The sequence below is a fragment of the Stenella coeruleoalba genome, assembly GCF_951394435.1.
Source record: "Stenella coeruleoalba genome assembly, chromosome: 5".
NCBI lineage: Eukaryota > Metazoa > Chordata > Mammalia > Artiodactyla > Delphinidae > Stenella > Stenella coeruleoalba.
This window is the reverse complement of record NC_137150.1, coordinates 141,650,798-141,669,927: the sequence shown is the minus strand read 5'-3', so window position 1 is coordinate 141,669,927 and position 19,130 is coordinate 141,650,798. Positions and strand designations below refer to the sequence as shown.

At 51.5% G+C, this 19,130-nt stretch overlaps 1 protein-coding gene across 1 annotated transcript in view; it reads right to left on the bottom strand.

The window, feature by feature from the left end:
* The window catches only part of PKNOX1 (PBX/knotted 1 homeobox 1), a 50,361-nt gene extending 31,976 nt beyond the window's left edge, over positions 1–18,385 (bottom strand). Inside the window, exon 1 of the mRNA XM_079921648.1 lies at positions 18,287–18,385. The gene's annotated coding sequence lies outside the window, so the exon portion shown is untranslated. The remainder of the gene's footprint in view (positions 1–18,286) is intronic.
* Between the last annotated feature and the right edge of the window lie 745 nt (positions 18,386–19,130).

Sequence of the window (19,130 nt, the reverse complement as noted above, 5' to 3'; positions counted from 1 at the left end):
AAAGGGTGGTCCAGGCCCGCCGGCAGCCATCTATCTGCAAAGTCCTCAGGTGCTCAATTCCAGGCTGCAGCAAAACGGTCCTCCATGTTGGGGCAGAAACACAGCCTGGCACCTGCAAGCGGGCAAACAGCCCCCAGCAGAATTCACAGGCTCACACATCCCGCAGAGCTGCCTGGGCTTGGGAGGAAGCGCGTGCCCTGGTCCAGGCCTCTGGCAACCTCAGCTACTCAGCTACAGGCCCTCCCAGCCCTGGCCAAGGCAGGCCCAAGACAGAACCTGAGTGACTAAGGGAAACCTACCATTAACTGGGAAATAAAGCATCCAACCCAAGGATGAAAGGTCAGCAGGCTCATCTTTGTTTAGCAAAAACTCTTCTTTTAGGCATTATATGAAAACCAAGGTTAACTTGAGATTTCTAAACAATCAATTAATCCCTAATTCTCTCCCCCATTACATAGAAAAGTAAGCTTCTATTATATTCAAACTCAACAACAGTGTCCTCACTTCTTTTTTTAAAGGTTATACTCCATTTATGATTATTAAAAAATATTGGCTACATTCCCTGTGCTGTAAAATGTATCCTTGTATCTTATTTATTTTATACCTAGTAGTTTATGTCTCATAATCCCCTACCCCTACCTGCCCTTTCCCTCTCCCCCCTGGTAACCACTAGGTTGTTTTCTATATCTCTGAGTCTGTTTCTGTTTTGTTATAGTCACTAGTTTATTTTATTTCTTAGATTCCACGTATAAAGGAAACGTACAGTATTTGCCTTTCTCTGACTTATTTCACTTACGTAACACCCCCCAAGTCCCTCCATGTTGTTGCAAACGGCAGGATTTCACTCTTTTTTATGGCTGAGTCGTACTCCATCGTGTAAACATATACCACTTCTTTATACATTCATGTGCTGATGGACACCTCAGTTGCTTCCATATCTTTGCTACTGGAAACAGTGCTGCTATGAACATTTGAATCAGTGTTTTCATTTTCTCCGGATATACGCCCAGGAGTGGGACTGCAGGATCATATGGTAGCTCTATATTTAGTTTCTGGAGGACCCTCCATACTGTTCTCCATAGTGGCTGCACCACTTTACATCCCCAGCAACAGTGCACACGGGTTCCCTTTCCTCCAACTGTCTTCAATTCTTAACGTCACGCAAGGCTCTAAAATCCAAGTCAAAGAACTGCCAACCCAACAGACTTAACAACACCATGGTGTTGAAGGGCGAGACACGGTTTTGTCCATTTTATGGCTACAAGTTTCATCCAGCTAAAAAAGAACACATTTATGGACACTGTCACTTTGGTACCCTTTCAAGAGTTCCAGCCAGACTTGAAGAAAACACAACTTTCCAATTTTCATGTACAGAAACGTTAAAACTAAAAGTAATTAAAGAAATACAAAATTTAAAATTATACATCCTTTCTCAGCTAGCAATTATTAACTTTAAAACAACAGTGCGCCACTTTGCTAGCAAAGACGAAGTGAAACCCAGCACCCTGCAGGAATCCTAGGTCTCACAATTGGTTTGGAAGGCGATTTGACCACATGTATAGTTACCCATAAAAAAAAGTTACACTCTTCTCAAACTCAGCTAAGAAGACAGCATTAGTGTTGCAACCTGAAAGGCAGACAAAAAAATGAAAGGTGAGCCAAATCTAACAGGCAGGTGTTTTAATATCTCTAAGCATCTAGTCAAGGACGACTGACAAGTCAGGGAAGAACCAGAGGCAGACAGACTGGCTGAGTCCCACCAGGTGGAGAAGGCCTTCCTGCTCAGAGCAGACGGTGAGTCCGGGAAGGTCCAGGACGGCTCAGTCTGCAGAGACAGGAAGAGGAGGTGCAGCATGCGGGTCAGATGGTGGAGGGGGCCCCAGGTCAGCAGCACCCCAGCTCCCCTCATCCCAGCCCACGTGGTCCCTGAGATGAGAAGCCCGACTCGCCTGAGATGACTTCCTTCCTGCCTTAGCGGTGTCTCTAAGGCCTGTGGGAGATTTAGATTTTAATATTTTTGTGTTTAGCTTCAGAATAATCTATGTATTTGACATTTAAGTTGTGTGCAGTACGCAAGAAATTTTGGCAAATTAATCTTAGGTTTTCGCCTTGATTCCAGTTTAAAAGTATAACTGAGTTACTGGCTTTACACATTTCTTTTTTAGTGAAAAGGCACAAGAAATTTACTAAGATTGTAAACATTACTTCATTTATGCAAGTTTACCGACTGCCAGGGTCTATTCTAGGTCCTGAGGGTGCAGCAGTGAGCAAAACCAAGTTCCTCATCCGACCAACGTCACTCCCTGGTAGAAGGTCTGGAAAGTTTGAGAACTTGAGATTCACTACATGTGCAATTCTAAGTTACTAGATCTACTGAGAAGGTTTTATTTATTTGGTCAGATATTTAAGGTGCTTAAAACAAAAAGTGTATCTACTAAACTTAAAACTAGGGTTCAAAATGCATAAGGAGATTTAAGTTGTATATGGGACTGATCATTAAAAATGGTGCATGTAGTCTGATCATCTTGAGTTGATCAAAGGCTGTCTTATGGGTGAAAGATCAAAATTTACTAAACTTATAAAGAGAAAAATGAAATCTATAAATTCTAACGTAAAAGCATAGAGAGAAAAACAGGGCTGTAGCTTTGTAGCCTTAATAAATGTTGATTTAAAAATAACCTCAAGGGGCTTCCCTGGTGGCGCAGTGGTTCAGAGTCCGCCTGCCGATGCAGGGGACACGGGTTTGTGCCCCGGTCCGGGAGGATCCCACATGCCGCGGAGCGGCTGGGCCCGTGAGCCATGGCCGCTGAGCCTGCGCGTGCGGAGCCTGTGCTCCGCAACGGGAGAGGCCACAGCAGTGAGAGGCCCGCGTACCGCAAAAAAAATAAAAAAAAAAAAAAGAAAAAAATAACCTCAGGGCTTCCCTGGTGGCGCACTGGTTGAGAGTCCGCCTGCTGATGCGGGGGACACGGGTTTGTGCCCCGGTCCGGGAGGATCCCACATACCGCGGAGCGGCTGGGCCCGTGAGCCATGGCCGCTGAGCCTGCGCGTGCGGAGCCTGTGCTCCGCAACGGGAGAGGCCACAGCAGTGAGAGGCCCGCGTACCGCAAAAAAAAGAAAAAAAAAAAAAAGAAAAAAATAACCTCAGGGCTTCCCTGGTGGCGCACTGGTTGAGAGTCCGCCTGCTGATGCGGGGGACACGGGTTTGTGCCCCGGTCTGGGAGGATCCCGCGTGCCGCGGAGCGGCTGGGCTCATGAGCCGTGGCTGCTGGGCCTGCGCGTCCGGAGCCTGTGCTTCGCGGCGGGATAGGCCACGGCAGTGAGAGGCCCGCGTACCGCAAAAAGAGAAAAATAAAAAAATAAAATAAATAAATAAAAATAACCTCAAATAATCTCTTCTCAAAAGAGAAAAGCTCAAAAGCCTCATTTCAAAGGGCATTAAAAACTCACGGCAAGCAGAACAACTAAGCCCGTGCGCCACAACTACTGAGCCCACGAGCCACAACTACTGAATCCCACAAGCCACAACTACTGAGCCCACACACCTAGAGCCCGTGCTCCTCAACAAGAGAAGCCACCGCAATGAGAAGCCTGGGCAGGCCAACGAAGAGTAGCCCCCGCTCGCCGCAACTAGAGAAAGCCCGCACGCAGCAACGAAGACCCAATGCAGCCAAAAATAAAATAAATTAATTAAAAAAAAAAATGAAGCCTTTTGTTTAAAAAAAAAACAACTCATGGCAAGAAAGTCAGAGGCAAATAATGTTTCTTATCCACATTGATAGAAAAGAGAACAAGAACGTGCAAGTCATCCATAGGGGAATGGTGAAATCCATTACGGTTCCCACCATCAATCACGAACATGAAGGTTAAGTCCAAGGAAAAGTCTCATGGGTGCTGTCAAGTGGAAAAGCAGGGCACACAATCTGCTGTGCACGGAACTGTGCCTTTCATTCAATCCACAAATGTTTACTGAAAGTCTTCTCTGGGCCAAGCTCTGTTCTAAATGCTGGGTATGGAGCAGCAAACCAAACACAGTCCCTGCTGTCAAGAAACAACTTTACAGGCTTCCCTGGTGGCGCAGTGGTTGAGAGTCCGCCTGCCGATGCAGGGGACGCAGGTTCGTGCCCGGGTCCTGGAAGATCCCACATGCCGCGGAGCGGCTGGGCCCGTGAGCCATGGCCGCTGAGCCTGTGCGTCCGGAGCCTGTGCTCCGCAACGGGAGAGGCCACAACAGTGAGAGGTCCGTGTACCGGGAAAAAAAAAAGAAACAACTTTACAACAATGTTGAAAAAGTATTTGGAAATTAATGTGGGGAGAAGAGACAGCTCTCTAGGACCAAGAGCGTGGGGTCCTCTCCTACATCCTTTATTAAGTTTGATGGTCCGGGGACTTCCGTAGTGGCGCAGTGGTTAAGAATCCGCCTGCCACTGCGGGGGGCAAGGGTTTAAGCCCTGGTCCGGGAAGATCCCACATGCTGCGGAGCAACTAAGCCCGTGCACCACAACTACTGAGCCTGCGCTCTAGAGCCCTCGAGCCACAACTACTGAAGCCCATGCACCTAGAGCCCATGCTCCGCAACAAGAGAAGCCACCACAATGAGAAGCCCGCTCACCGCAACCAAGAGCAGCCCCTGCTCGCCGCAACTAAAAAAAGCCTGCGTGCAGCAACGAAGACCCAACGCAGCCAAAAATAAAAAATAAATAAATTTATTTAAAAAATAAAATAAAATTTAGAAAGTTTGATGGTCCTCTCTGTGGAGGTCTTCTGTAGCCCTGGTTAATTAATCCTGAAACACATCATGGTTTTTCTTGCTACTGTCAAAAGTATCTCATTGTCACTCTACTTTCTGGTGGACTGCTGGGTGAGAGATGCCCCCAGTCTGCGCAGGCTAACCTTGTACCCGTCAACATTCCTAACAGCTCGTGGAGAGGCTGCTGGTGTTTCTCAGCACACGCAGATGCAATCCCAATCAAGATTCCTGCTGTTTTTGAAAAACTCAAAAAATTGGAAAACATCCTACAAGGCCACAGGTAACAACTAAGAAGTGGCTAACGGCACAAGAACAGGTAAACAGGCCAATGGAACAGCAGAAGTGAGACGCTGGACTCGTCAGGGCTGGAAGGAAAAGTACCAAAGATGCAAAAAGCTTTGGAATTTTGATGCTTTTACAAACACCTCTCTGAACTCATCAATTGCTGCGAAGTGCTGGTGAACGCGGGCTTTTGGTGTTGCTCCACACACACACTGTACGTGATCAACCACGCGCTCCCGCTCAGCCACGGGCACGCGGACTCTCGGCCACCTGGGCGGGCCAAGCAGAAGCTCCCGCAGCATCAGAGCTCTGCATCAGAGTCCTGTTTACGGGGCCCACGCTAACGCAGAGACGCACAGAGAACTGGTCCGGGAGGGTCCATCTGCATTTGCACTGCCAGCATCACAGAGGGGCTTAGCGAGGGCAGGAAGGAAAACGAGGGAGGAGCTATCTCCCAGGGTCTACATATGTGCAGACCTAAGGGAGGCACTTTCAGAGCACATCCCCAAACCGCGACACTCCTCCCGAGATGGGGTCTTTGTTCCCTCCTCTTCAACGTGGCCTACGCTCAGCGACTTGCTGGGAAGCAGGAGAGCGCATCCGGAGCAACGCTGTGTGACTCCAGGGCTGCGGAAGCTCCCGCCGCCATGTTCACCGGGACACTCACTTCCGGAGCCCCGAGAAGTAAGAAGTCTGACTAAACAGAGCGGCCCCTGCGCTCACTGTGAGGAAGCCCAGGCCACAGCGAGAGTCCACGCAGAGGTGCTGTGCTCAGCAGCCCAGCTCACGTCCCAGCTAACAGGCAGCAGCAACTTGCAGATTTGAGGAAACCCCTCCAAAAGACTCCAGCCCTCAGCCACCCAGCCATCCGCGGCCCGGCGCCCTCCTAGCTGAGGACCCCAACCTTGTGGGGCAGAGACGGGCCGTTCCCACCGCAGCCCTTCCAAACTCCTGGCCCCCAGGCCCGTGAGCAGTGAGGTGTGCAGCCTCCTGTGCCCCCGCCAGTAGGGACCGGAGCGCTCGGCAGTCTCTGGAGCCCTGCCGATGAGCGAACAGGTGTAAAGAGGTGGAGCGCCTTTGAGAGGCCGATCTGCCTGGCTCCCAGGTCCTGCCATTCCCTCTATGTGCTACTTCAGAGAACACAACAGAACTCTGTCTTGTAAAAATTAATAAACAGAACCCTTAATTAAATAGAGTTGGGGGCTTCCCTGGTGGCGCAGTGGTTGGGAGTCCGCCTGCCGATGCGGGGGACGCGGGTTCGTGCCCCGGTCCGGGAGGGTCCCGCGTGCCGCAGAGCGGCTGGGCCCGTGGGCCGTGGCCGCTGGGCCTGCGCGTCCGGAGCCTGTGCTCCGCAACGGGAGAGGCCACAACAGTGAGAGGCCCGCGTACCGCAAAAAAAAAAAAAAAATAGAGTTGGGAGGCCAGCAGGCGCACTCCCACACCCCGACGGTAGGGCCACCCGACAGAAAGTGGACAGACTCCTCTTCCCGCCTGGCAAGGCCTCAGCCCAGGAGACGCTGCCCCAGCCCAGCCCAGCAGTGAAAAGCCGCGGGAGGGACCCATTCCTCCGGCGGACTCTCGACTCCTGAGTCGAGAGCTCTTTAAAAGAGCTCTCCTCTCCTGGCCACGCAGGGACTTGCACGGGCACCCCATGGTTGCAGACCCCAGATTTCAATTCTTCGCTGGTCCCGAATAAACCCAATTTTGCTGGAGAAGTAACCAGCAGTCTATCTGTTTTATGGCAACCGTTTCTAAGATAACTGTAGAACTCACAAGGAAATCAGGCAAGTGTTTGACAATCTGACAGCTCTGATGCCTACAGATGTTAATTACATCAGTTCAATCTATGAATTATAGTGTCATTCAAAACGGGAAACACTAAGAGAACGGATGAAGAAGGTGAACCACCAGGTACACACCACAAATGACCTCCAGTCATGTAACATTCAACGCTGCACACACAGGTAACTCTGCTTTGCAAACAGTAACGAGTCTAAAGAAAATGACGGCCCGGTGCTAAGTGTACAAGTGGCATCTCCCAGTAACAGCCAAGGTTTGCAAGTCAGACATCTCCAAAATACCGTTAACAATTACTGAAAAGGAAAGGAACTCCTCCTTCCTGCCCGATCAACATGTATGAGAAAGACATGATGCAGCCACCGTATGTTGCCAGCACATGGTAACGATACTACCCATAAGCATGTAAGAGTTGAAATGCTGGGCGATGAAGACCCCAATTGCAACCGTAAAGTTTATTTTCCAGAATTTCACTTTGGAGAAGAGCCATCTGGTGTTGTTGATCCAACAACTAAGCTTACAGAACAATCACCAACCATCACACCTCCATCCCCTGAGCCCCCCGTAATGCCTTCGGACCTCTCCCCCATGGCCACTCTTCCCAACCCCACCCGTCCCCCAAGTCCATTCTCCACACTGCAGCCCCAGTGATGGGGTTTCTTAAGGCTTGCTGCTTTCCCTCTGCTATCAATTTTCAGAGTAACGTGCTGGTTCCCTAGCGTTCTCAAATAGTGACCAGTGAGGCTGTGATCCACGGGTTTAAACATGTAAAAAATAAGTACAGGGCTTCGCTGGTGGCGCAGTGGTTGAGAGTCTGCCTGCCGATGCAGGGGACACGGGTTCGTGCCGCGGTCTGGGAAGATGCCACATGCCGCTAAGCGGCTGGGCCTGTGAGCCATGGCCGCTGAGCCTGCGCGTCCGGAGCCTGTGCTCCGCAACGGGAGAGGCCACAACAGTGAGAGGCCCGCGTACCGCAAAAAAAAAAAATAATAAGTACAGCTTTTTTATATATGTATATATTTTCTGATGTTCCAAATTATCCCATCTTTTTTCCAATGTAAGCCCCTTCAGTTACCTCCTACAGCTTTTAACGCACTCTACTAATTCTTTTTTTTTTTTTTTTGCGGTACGCAGGCCTCCCACCGCTGTGGCCCCTCCCGCCGCGGAGCACAGGCTCCGGACGCGCAGGCCCAGCAGCCATGGCTCACGGGCCCAGCCGCTCCGCGGCACGTGGGATCCTCCCGGACCAGGGCACGAACCCGTGTGCCCTGCATCGGCAGGCGGACTCTCAACCACTGCGTCACCAGGGAAGCCCTTTTTTTTCTTTTTTTTTTTGTGGTACGCGGGCCTCTCACTGTTGTGGCCTCTCCCGTTGCGGAGCACAGGCTCCGGACGCGCAGGCTCAGCGGCCATGGCTCACGGGCCCAGCCGCTCCGCGGCATGTGGGATCTTCCCGGACCCGGGCACGAACCCACGTCCCCTGCATCGGCAGGCGGACACTCAACCACTGCGCCACCAGGGAAGCCCTCTAGTAATTCTTGATAGCTTTCTTGCTTTCAGGTAAAACGAGATACTCCAGGCTCATATTGTTTATTTTCTATGTCAAACCCAGACTTTGCCATTGATCCAAGGGGCTTTGATTCCAATAGGAAATGATACGTAGAAACCACAATCCAGGTGCTGTGTGCTCATTGCTATTGGTTGGTCACTGTTTCTAGCCTTTCCAATGGACAGGGATAAGAAATGTTTTCTCATAAAAATTTTGTACAAACAAAATAACACTGATACCTCCAATTCAAATTTGGGATTACAGGGTATTTACTTTACTTCAAATTAATATTTGTATATCTCTTTTCTTACCCTGAAAATAATTTCCAAATGACAGTAACATAATGACCTATTTATCACTTTATATGTGTGTGTGTGTGTATATATATATATATATATAGTTTCAAAATAATATGAATATTACTACTAACAATACAAGTACTAAAAATTGTTTAAGATTTCTTTGTAGTTTCTTTGTCTTTAGGATTTATCCCACTAGGATAGATGTACAATCCAAGTTGTTTTGAAGTCACTGGAAATAATAATTCTCTGTGTACTTAAGCCACCAATTCAATTCCTAGTTAGGTTCTTGTTCTTTCTTTCTTTCTTTTTTTTTTTTTGGCTGTGCTGGGTCTTTGTTGCTGTGCGTGGGCTTTCTCTAGTTGCGGCGAGCGGGGGCTACTCTTCGTTCGTTTTGGTTCGTGTGCTTCTCATTGTGGTGGCTTCCCTTGCTGCAGAGCACGGGGTCTAAGTGCACAGGTTTCAGTAGTTGTGGTGCACGGGTTTAGTTGCTCCGGGACATGTGGGATCATCCCGGACCAGAGATCGAACCCATGTCCCCTGCGTTGGCAGGCGGATTCTTAACCACTGGACCACCAGGGAAGTCCTCTTTTCTTTTTTTTTTTTTTAAGTATAATTTCCATGTTATTGTGTTTTCAGAGAATAGTATTTCTTCAGTCTTTAAGGACTTAGCTCCTTACTTGGGCTCTGGTGGAGGCCATGGGGCAGCACCCGCAGGTCTAAGTCAGGGTGGGAGTGTTCCAACCTTCCGGCTTCCCGAGAACCATTCTTGACTACCATGCTGTGCTCACACAGTAACGTACTTTCACATATAGCTTGGGAAGCACACAGGTGTCGAAAACACTTGCTTCGGAAAAGTCCCTGACGGCGTCGGCCTTTACTATGTTCCCAATGACGAACTTCTTAATGGGCTTATTCTTGGGCATGCATTGGGCACAGCTGGCTCGGCCCCTTTTGACATGACCATTTTTCCTTCTTTTCTTGGTCATCTTAGAAGCAAGGAGGCAAGGGAGCCCTAGTTAGATTCCTTTGATTCATTTTGCTTTAATTTTTAGGTAGTCCTCCCCCCTCCTTTTGATTTAATTTTACTATAGAAGATACGTTTGAAACCTAATCTATAACCCTGTCCCCTCCCTCTCCAATAAGGAACCTCATTTTAATAGTCTGGGGTTTAAGCTTTTTTATCATAAGCAAATAGTCATATCCTCTCTCAGATAAGAGTGCACACTCTTCTCAGCTCCGGGCCTTCCTTTTCTCACTTACCACATCCTAAAGGTGCTTCCCAGCAGGCTGTCATCACCTTCACTCCTGTTTACAGCTGCAGAGTGAGTACTACAGGTGTAGCAGACTCAGTGCAGTTATTTAACCAGCCCCTCTGTGGACATGGGTGTGTTTCCAAGTCTTCAAAGGGATCTTCTGGAAACCCAAATCTGATCAAGACACACCCACTTAAAACCCTTCAGAGGATTCCCACTGCCTACAAGATACAGATGATAACTTGTAACGCAGCATGACTGGGTCATTACTGTGCTCCTCCCTCCCCGCCCCCCATCGCCCCACTCTCCGCACCGCAAGCATACCAGGCCCTTCCAGGTTCTTCAGAGCCCTGGGCTTCCCCCAACCCCCAAAGCCTCTGAGCACAGTTCCCGCCCCCATCTGGACTGGTCACCCTAATCCTCGTCCCCTCGCCCACTCCTGTTCCCCTGGACCATTCACATCAGTCATCCCCATCTTAGAAGAGCTGCCCCTGACCTCCGACCCACACCTCAGAGCAAAACATGCCTCCCTTTTACAGTCTTTCCTACAGCTGTAATCTTACATTATTCCGATGGGCCTCGGATTAACTTGTGCCTTTACTACTTCCTGGCAGGAAGGAGCCGTGTCTGTCTTTGTTCACCATTATACTCCCCACCGCCGTGGCAATGTCTGGTACACAGCAGGTGCACAGTCATTTTGTTAGTGAATGGTTGTTACATGTAACACAGTAAGTATCTGTTCCATGAAAATCTGACCTAACTCACGCCAGTGCCTTTTTAAAATGATAAATCTTGGGACTTCCCTCGTGGCACAGTGGTTAAGAATCCGCCTGCCAATGCAAGGGACACGGGTTCGAGTCCTGGTCCGGGAAGATCCCATATGCCGCAGAGCAACTAAGCCCATGCGCCACAACTACCGAGCCTGTGCTCTAGAGCCCACGAGCCACAACTACTGAGCCTGCATGCCACAACTACTGAAGCCCGCACATCTAGAGCCCGTGCTCCACAACAAGAGAAGCCATTGCAATGAGAAGCCCGTGCACCACAACAAAGAGTAGCCCCCGCTCACCACAACTAGAGAAAGCCTGTGCGCAGCAACGAAGACCCAACACAGCCATAAATAAATAAATAAAAATTTTTTTAAAAAGAATTACTAAAAAAAATTTAAAAAGATAAATCTTGACTACCTTTCTCCATTTCATCTAAAGTTGCTGGTCTGTACAAGTTTTCTACCTCCAAGTTCAATTCTTATTTATTTATTTAGTTGCACTGGGTCTTAGTTGTGGCAGGCGGACTCCTTAGCTGCGGCATGCAAACTCTCAGTTGCGGCATGCATGTGGGATCTAGTTCCCTAACCAGGGATCGAACCTGGGCCCCCTGCATTGGGAGCTCGGGGTCTTATCCACTGCGTAACCATGGAAGTCCCTCCAAGGTCAATTCTGATCATTTATATCTTCTTCATAAACTATCCACAGCTTTTCAAATTTACTGCCATCAAATTGTACATGGATGTTCTCACTTGTAAAATTTTCATATTTGTAGTCATATCCCTTTTTATTTTGTTTTAAATTTATTAATTTATTTTTGGCTGTGTTGGGTCTTCATTGCTGTGCGTGGGCCTTCTCTAGTTGCTGCGAGCAGGGGCTACTCTTCGTTGCGGTGCACGGGCTTCTCATTGCGGAGCACAGGCTCTAGGCGCGCAGGCTCAGTAGTTGTGGCGCACGGGCTTAGCTGCTCCGCGGCATGTGGGATCTTCCCGGACCAGGGCTCGAACCCGTGTCCCCTGCACTGGCAGGCGGATTCTTAACCACTGCACCACCAGGGAGGTCCCCATCTTCTTTTTCCTCTAAAATGTACTATGTATGGCTCTAGGGCTGTACAAAAACAGGCCACAGTGGGACGTGGCCCATAGGCCTGCAGTTTGCCAACCCCAGGCCTAAAGTTTAGCTGTCCCAAGAGACATGTTATACTTGACAAATATAACCCCAGCTACAGCGCACTCTCTAACTCAGTTTCGGTGATGTCAAGTCTCTTGCACTTTTCATTTCATCCACACACATGCTGGTGCGTCCAGGCAGCTCCCTCCCTCCCAGGCTGCCACGCCCACCCAGCTAGGCTTCAGTTTCCCAGCAGGGCACCTCCCCAGCTGCTCTCAGAAGCTGCTCTAAGAGTTCCACCAATTCCACTAACCGAGAAACACAGGAAATTCTGGGGTAATTTCCGTCTTAGTGGCTGTGAGACACTGGTTATGAAGCCAGAAAAGAGCTGGGAGACAATACAAACTATATCTCTAGATTTTAGGGGGCAGTTGCTTATCTTTCCCAAAACATTTAATTGATGATCCTTTTCTAAACCAAACCTGTGCACTAATAAAGCTAAGAAAGCTGCCAAGGAACCCAAGACTCTCAAAATCCTATATTCAAAACACCAGATCCTTTCTGAGACACCTTGCAGGACACCAGCTGTACGTCACTACAGTGCAATCAGTTTTCCTCCTGTGTGTGGGGTTGAGGTGACTGCCACTCGAGAACACCAGCCAGATGTCCCCTGCTTTCTGTCCTGGCTCCATGTCCCATCCCAGGGCGGTGTTCAGTCAAGAACTCATTCTGAGGAAAACATTTATCAAGATATCACTTTATTTTTCAAGCAAGATTTTGGGAGGTACCACTTGAAGTTTAATATTCAAATAAAATCAGACGTTAAATCCTGTTAAAATCTATCCCCCCAAAATATTTCCAAGCCAACCACCTATGTCCCCAAGAGACACAGCAAAATTCTAACAACAAAGGTGTTTAATGGTTTCAGAACCCATTTCAGTAAATTCTGGGCTGAATGGCCTTTCACAGCTGATAGATTCGATTCACACCACAGCTCTGTCTTTAGGGCCATGACTATCACCGGCATCACTAAACACTGCTATTTAAAACTTTCATGACATACTTGCTACTGACGGTCAATGAATATGTTGTAGGAAAAACAGGAACCCCCACCCTTCAAGGCAAGGGCTCTTTCTTGGGACCATCTTTTCCCTAGGGCACCGTCTGAGCTCAGGGACAGAGCACCGTGGACGTCGGCCTGGCAGCACCATCCCTATCCTGATCGGGCTGGCGCTCAGCTTGGCAGCCCAGAGGATGATCAAATAAACATGGGAAACAACGAGACCTAAACGCTTGAAAGGCTTCACAACATCGGGCACGGCCAGAAAATAAAGAGACTGTAGGCAAATATTTAAAATGAGAAATGTGTCAATTATGTAAATACATGAAAACATATGTAATAACACTGACTAAAAACACAACTCAAAGGAGCTGAACTGATGAATTTGTAAAAATTTATGCCCATCCCATGAAACCCGGGTTCCACACAAGGCATTTTGGGAAATGCTGTTCTAGGTCAGTACTTCTCGACCAGGGGGGATTTTTGTCCCCCAGAAAACACTTGGCGATATCTGAAGACATTGTTGGTCATCACAACTGGGGGTGGGGGCTCCTCTGGTGTCTGCTAAAATCCCACAACGCACAGGACACGAAGTACCCAGCCCCAAATGTCAGCGGGGCCCCAGCTTTGAACGCCTGCCGTAGAGGATCACAGGGGTGTTTCACTTAGGCTGCAATAAATTGTACTGAAATAAATATTTGTTTTATAGGGTTCTTTTTTATTTATTTATTTTTGGCTGCGTTGGGTCTTCGTTGCTGCGCGCGGGCTTTCTCCAGTTGTGGCAAGCAGGGGCTACTCTTCATTGTGATGCGTGGGCTTCTCATTTCTCATTATGGTGGCTTCTCTTGTTGCGGAGCACGGGCTCTAGGCACACGGGCTTCAGTAGTTGTGGCACGTGGGCTCAGTAGTTGTGGCTCGCAGGCTCCAGAGCACAGGCTCAGTAGTTGTAGCACACGGGCTTAGTTGCTCTGCAGCATGTGGGATCTTCCCAGACCAGGGCTCGAACCCGTGTCCCCTGCATTGGCAGGCGTATTCTTAACCACTGCACCACCAGGGAAGCCCACGTATTTGTTTTTTAAAAAAACTGTGCACAAACACATAACTGAACTTAGACTATCGCAAAGTTAAATTCCTGATTTTTAATGCAAAAAAAATACAAACTTTGGGGGCTTCCCTGGTGGCGCAGTGGTTGAGAGTCCGCCTGCGGACGCAGGGGACACGGGTTTGTGCCCCGGTCCGGGAAGATCCCACATGCCGCGGAGCGGCTGGGCCCGTGAGCCATAGCCGCTGAGCCTGCGCGTCCGGAGCCTGGACTCCACAACGGGAGAGGCCATGACAGTGAGAGACCCGTGTAGCGCAAAAAAAAAAAAAAATACAAACTTTGGTAAAATGTCTCAGACAACATGTGACATATAGTGAGGGCTTGCCAAACTCTCGTGAAGGCATTGTCTCTGCAAGTCCGATCAGACTGTTCAGGAAGCTGCGATCACAATTCCTACCATCCACAGTCCCTTCCGAGTGACCCCACCCACCACTGCAGATCCTGCTGAAAGGAGCCCACCCCTCCCTGGGGAGAGCTCGGGGACCAGGAGCCCCTGGCGCCCAGGTCAGCACCTGGGGGACACGGTGGAAGGCGAGAGAGCTGTCACCCTGTCTCCAGGATGTGCGCTGGGAAACAGGAAGAGGATGAGGTGGGCAGAGCTGGGAAACAGAGAACATGCAGCAGACAGTGTGCAGAAGCAGTCAGTGGTTAAGAGCAACAGTGGAAGTGGACAGGGAAGGTCAAGACCAGGGTGGCAGCCGGATCCCGCCAGGGCCCAAGCCGCAGTTCCATCAGCCCCAAGGCCCAGCACTACCTTGGTCCCTGGACCCCGCTGGATTCCTTTTTTCCTTATTCCTGTGTGACCCTAAACCCCCGGACTTGAAGTCGGCCCGCTCCCTGCCGTCCTGGGGCCTGACTACAACAGCCAGGTGTCCATCAAAGACAGACACAAACGATAAAGGCAATTCCCACCATGTGCCCTGCAGCCTGCCACCAACAAGGCTCTGCTAGGCCAGAGGTTACACCAAATGACACACACCGTTTGGGTGGCAGGGTCGCCCTGAACAGAAATAATCCCCCAGACAGGAGCGCATCACCCCATACTGAGCAGCTCACCCTGAGGGGAGGGATGACAAGGCCTGCTGCTGGACCCGTCAGGACGAGCACACGCCAACACTGAAGGGAAGACTCAAGACAAAGGGCGTCTGAAAGGTTCACTAACTCACTGGCCCTCAATCCTGCAACGTGACTGATCAGTACTTTTCAAGATTCTGACAAAGCTGTAGGACCCTTTCCCCAAGGAATCCTAGATGGAAAGAAGCAGCCGCTCTGTCCCCTCCCCAAGTCCCCCAGACGCATCCTCAGGGCCACAGTGCTTCTGCATCAGGAGTCTAAAACCACCTCGTCAGACGGCAGGTCTGCTGGGTCAGTACCAGGCCCTCTGTGAGTGAAACTCCCAGAAAGAGTGACTAGACCAGCGGGGCTGACACACCGACACTAGGCGCGGCTGCTGGCGAGGGCACCCAGCAGCCAGGCGCCCTGTCCACTTGCTGGAGGGCAGACAGCACGGCCGGAGGGGCCTCATTTGATGCGGCCCTTTGCAGCCAGGCCTTTCCAACCAAACAACCATGCCTCCCAGCCCTTGAATGTTTATTCTAACAATTTCCAAACTGAACCTCTTCTACACGATATTTCACTTTCCACGTCTTCCTAAACAGATTGTACAAGACAGAACAGTAACCCATCACAGTTGTGAGTCATCACAACTGGTGTCAGGCAGTAAACCCACGTGGCCTCACCCCACTATGACCCCATACTGTGAAGCTCTGGGTTCCCTCGCTGCACTGTTTTTACTTCCTCGTCACCCTTGCCATCAGTATAAGCATCTGAAGAAGGAAGAAGGAGGCACATACATATTCCTACTAAGGGATGGGCTGAGAGTAAACAGCCTTCCAGTGCAGAGGTTCTTAACTTGGTCTCTGTGAACCTGAATGAGAAAAAAAATCACATCTTTATTTGCAATAACATCTGGCTGAAAGTTAACACTCACTCAATTCCACCGGCAGACGTGAAATCCTGGAGAGCACCTGTGACTTCTTCACCAACAGAAACCGCAGGTATTTGCACAAAGCATTAGCATCATATACTCAAGAAGAAGTTATTAGAGCCAGTGTCAATCTGTTACTAAGTGAGCTACTAAAAAGCATGTAAAGAGATTTATCACCAGTTTGGTTCAGTATTTTGATAACTGTATTTCAGTGTAATAGGTTCTCTTCTTGATCCTCTCTTATTTTTTCTAAACCGTTTGTAGGAGGAGAGGAGGAGTCTGGAGACGAGCAGAGCGCAGGGAAAGGTCCCCTGGGGCGCATGATTTGCATCAGTCCAGAAGTTTCAAGGTTTTCTTCTAAACAGTTTCAATTAGTTTGAAACAAAAGCGAAAGTTAGAACCAGAATGTTACCTTTCACTAATCCTAAGTAATACTTTCCTAAAGTCACAAGACACTGATACGGAAATGTAAATGCAGGACACTGAGGACAGCTGTTTGCACCCAGTTCCATTAGTGCTGACACTTAAATCCTCAGCACAGAACGTTAATCTTCCGAATCGTACTTCACCTACCATATTTCAATTCCCACTTGTAAATCTCTGAAGTGGAAGAGTCCTTCCACTGCTGCCTTCGGAAAGCCCTGTGTCAGTCAATATCACACAGCCGTGCATCGCTGATTCAACCAAATACTGTAACTGAACGATCTACATACCACTCTCCACGCTCGGTATATTAAGAAAAAAAATGATGTAAGGCAGATCTGAGTCCGTGAGCCATCTTCCAAATGCATGTGCAACTAGACTTGAGAGTATCACCAGTAACTGACTGGCAAAATGCTTACATTTCACTGCGATTCTTCCATACAATATTCAAAATACTTCATATAAAATTATGTATTATATAAATACATAAATCCCTTTTCAATATGTCAGGAAAAATCATACAAGTATACCCAACGAAAGCTGAGGGTTTCATTTACCATAAAGTAGAAAGCACTCCCTTCCTAAGGAAAAACCAGTAGTTTCTATTAAAAACTAAGTCTTGGGGCTTCCCTGGTGGCGCAGTGGTTGAGAGTCCACCTGCCGATGCACGGGACACAGGTTCGTGCCCCGGTCCGGGAAGATCCCACATGCCACGGAGCGGCTGGGCCCGTGAGCCATGGCCGCTGAGCCTGCGCGTCCAGAGCCTGTGCTCCGCAACGGGAGAGGCCACAACAGTGGGAAGTCCGCGTACCGCAAAAAAACAAAAACAAAAAAACCTAAGTCTTGGGATCAAAATTAATTTTAACCCTCTTACGAATGGCAAATCTATCCTGGATGGTTGCAGGTGTGCGATCAAATTTACCAAATGCATATTCGCGCATGTATAGGTATCCCCCCCGCAAGGATCTATCTGCCTTCTGCCCTTACTTGCGCCCCCAGTCCGCCCCGCCCCGCGCCGCCCCCGTCCGGGACTCCGACCCCAGCAGCACGCGCTGATACGCATTCTAGGAGTCAAACTTCAAGAAGGAGAACCTGGCTGGCCGAGCCTCGTAACCGCTAACAAAACGGCGTTTCAACAGCCCTGACGATGATATAAAGCAGACTAACGCTCCCTGCCTTTTCTGAAGTGACTCACGATCTCTTTCTAAAGGAATGTGGAATTCCAGCGAGTGGCCGGACCGTGCCTGACGCGCCCAGGCCTCTACTTCACATCGGCTGTTTATTACTCGCGACGCATTTGTCACTCATTCCAGACACCGGGCACCCGGCTCCCTCCCAGCCTCGGACTCGGCGACGGCCAACGCAGTGCCTCGGTGACCCCCCGAAGCACCCCCGCCGCCCCCGCGACGCCGGCCCCGCCCCCGCGCGCGCCCGCTCCAGGCCCCGCCCCCGCGCGCCTCCTCAGCCTGGGCCCCGCCCCCGCCGCGCGCCCCCGCGCCCCCCGCCCCGCCCGCGCAGGGGCGCGCGCCGCGCTCCGAGAGGGACGGTTAGGAGCGCGCGCCTCACCACGGGCCCCGCGCGGCGGCGGCGGCGGCGGCGGAGCCTTCCAGAAATTTCCGCGTCCCTAAGCCCACACCGAAAAACAAGCGGGGCGCGCCCCCGCGCCGGCCCGGCGGACAGCGCCCCTCCCCGCTGCCGCGGCTCCCCTCCCCCACCCGCGCCCCCTCCCCGCCCCCTGCCCCGGGCGGCGGGTCTGGCGCGGCCCTCCCGGGCGGCGGCAACCCGCGGAGACCCGGGCGGCGGCGGCGGCGGGGCGGTGGCCGCGGCGCCTGCAGGCCGGCGTGATTGATAGTGACGGGGCGGCGGAGCGGCGGCGGCGGCAGAGCGGTTGAGTGACAGCTTACCTGGGTGCCAATCTTCATCACACTGACAAGCGGCTGCAGCAATCGGGACCCGCAGTGCCGCGCCCGCGTCCAACCGTCACGCCGACGCTGGGCCACGCGACACAGCCTCGCTCAATGGGAGGAGGGCGACGCCGACGCGCGCCGCATCAATATTCACAGAGGGGGCGGGGCCTTCCGGGCCCGGGCCCCGCCCCGTCCCGGCGCCGCGGCGGCCGGGGGCGGGGCCTGGCGCCGGGGGCGGAGAGTGAGCCGGGGGCTGGCGGCGGCCGGCCCCACCCCCGCCTCGCTCCCCAGTCGGGCCCCGCCCACGACCGCTGCGCCGCGGCGCGAGGAGAGGCCCACCCCGCTGGCCGCGAGCCCCGCCTCACTACTACGCAGATGGGGGCGTGGCCTTATCTCGCCGTGCCCCCTCCGCTCGCCCCTCCTCGGCCAGGGGAGGTGTGTGGTGGGGCTCGGGTGGGCGAGACCATTCGCGATGGTCCGGCGGGGAGGGCGGGCTGTACCATCCGCGGGAGGAGCCTCGGGTCCTCTTCGCGCGCCAGGGCGCCGCGGGGCCCGGCCCCCCCGGGCTGCCTTCGGAGGCCGGGCCGCGCGGGCGTTTGGCGCCCAGGCCCCTACTCTGCGCAGCGCCCTCTTTGTGTACAGGCCCGCGGCAGCCCCCCGCTTTCTTCCCCGCGGATGCGCACGTGCGTCCCGAGCGCGGCGGCTGTGCCCAGAGACCCGCCTGACCCCGAGCGCCCTTAGCCCTGGTCCGGGCTCCAGCCACTGCAGCACGCTCGCCTCTGGTCTCGCGCTCTGCCCTCAGGCACCTGTCCCCCGGTGATCCACGCAAGGCCCAGTCTGT